The following is a 1,887-nucleotide window of genomic DNA, read 5'->3' on the forward strand; positions in this document are numbered from 1 at the left end:
GGAGTTTTTAGTTATGCCGTGGACTTGTTAGAGATCGGTGTTGCAGTTTGGAGTTTCTTTGTTGTATTGTTTCGTTGTTAAGCTTCACTTCACTGGTTTTTGCTGTATGCATTTGGTTCTCAGTTAGGCTTTCTTCAATTTGCCGGTCAGTATGTGTTGTTGGATTGGGGTTTGTGGTAGGGCCGGGGTATGGTCTGAATATTGTTTGTGTATTAGTTCCTTACCACCTCAAGGTACACTCTTTTTCCTCTATTTAGGGTTAGCGAGTTTTTTAATGAGGTCCTTGAGGTGGTGTACTTTGTTTATCATTAATACAAAGTATCCTCTTTCAAGAAAAGAAAAGAAATAACTTGTAAAATTGTGAAGTTTTTATTCGCAGTTTGATCTTCGATCATGGTTGTAGATAAAATTATGATAATGGGAGATTCTCTTTACAATTTTAGAGATTAGTTAGTGTTGACTTAAACTTTAATTTTGGATAGTGGAACTTTAAACATTGGATTTCAACTGTGGTTTAATGTTTCATTTTATGATCACATGACGATGAATGATGCATTAGTATAATGATTGTTTGGTATGCTATAGCTGCACACATGATCAATCAGTTTGGTATGCTATGGTTGTAAGCATAATCAATTTTGTGATATTATGATTTAGAGCTCTTCGTCATCTTTAAGTGTTAGAACAGGTAAATTTACCAAAATAAGCTTAAAATGTGCATTACTATGCCTATAATGATAAAAATAACCAATTATGCAAATCTTGATTTATAAGCATGATTGATTGTTGATTTGATGTTAGGAAGAATGTATTAGTTGTGTGTTAGGATGATTTTTATATTATGATAACTCTCCAAAAGAATTATTACATAGAACATTTTTACCTAGGTTAAACTTGAACTTTAGCATCATTAGGATTATTTTAGGATCATTTTAACATTTTTACATCAGTTGCATATTGTGAGTAAATTATTAGTTCCTGGGCTGAATTTGATGTTTTTTTTTTGCTATGCAATACCAAATGTTGAAATTAAGTGCATATGCATAAAGCTTTCCAAAAATGTTATGCATTTGAAAATTGTTATATCTATTGTTAGAGAGATATCATTTGGATTTTTAAATTACATGCATAAACATTTAAATTTAGATCAAAAACTTAAATTTTTTTAAAATAAAAACATTTTGAAAATCGATATCAATTGTTAGAGATATATTATTTTCATTTAAAACCAATTTTAACCAAAATTCATTATGATGAACAAAAATTATGAAAAACCATTAAATCTTTAAAGTGTTCATAATTACACCTTTTTAACATACATGAGATACAAAACATAAAATCATTTAAAATCAAAACTCATGCATGCTTAAACTTAAATGAGCAACCAAATAATCAAAAACAAAAGCATTAAGGGTTACCAATTCCTTTTCAAGTATGGCTAGAGCATTTGAGTATCTTCATTTTCATCACCATTGCTCCTACACACCTACAAAAGACATTTAAGTAGATTTTGGTATCCAAATTGCTTTGGATCCTTGGACGTTAGTTTCAATGTACCTTGTTCCCTTGGGAACCCATACTTGTCTAATTTTAAAACGTTTTCCTTTCTTCAAATGACAAGTATATTCCAAATGACCATGAAAATGACAATGTGAGCATTTTGTCATTTTTAAACATAATGAGTTGTTTTTAGAAATTAATTCTTTTTCTTTTGTTAAGCTCTCAAGCTTAACTTTCAAATGATTTTTTTTTCTAAATCATTGATTTTAACTTTTGAAAGCTCTAAATCATTTTTCAAATATTCATTTTGTTTTTCAAAATCAACTTTTGCTTTCAAAACCAAATAATCAAATTCCTTATATTTGTTTAATTTCTTATATTTGGAAT

This window comes from Hibiscus syriacus, unplaced genomic scaffold, assembly GCF_006381635.1.
Source record: "Hibiscus syriacus cultivar Baekdansim isolate YM2019G1 unplaced genomic scaffold, ASM638163v2 tig00110450_pilon, whole genome shotgun sequence".
NCBI lineage: Eukaryota > Viridiplantae > Streptophyta > Magnoliopsida > Malvales > Malvaceae > Hibiscus > Hibiscus syriacus.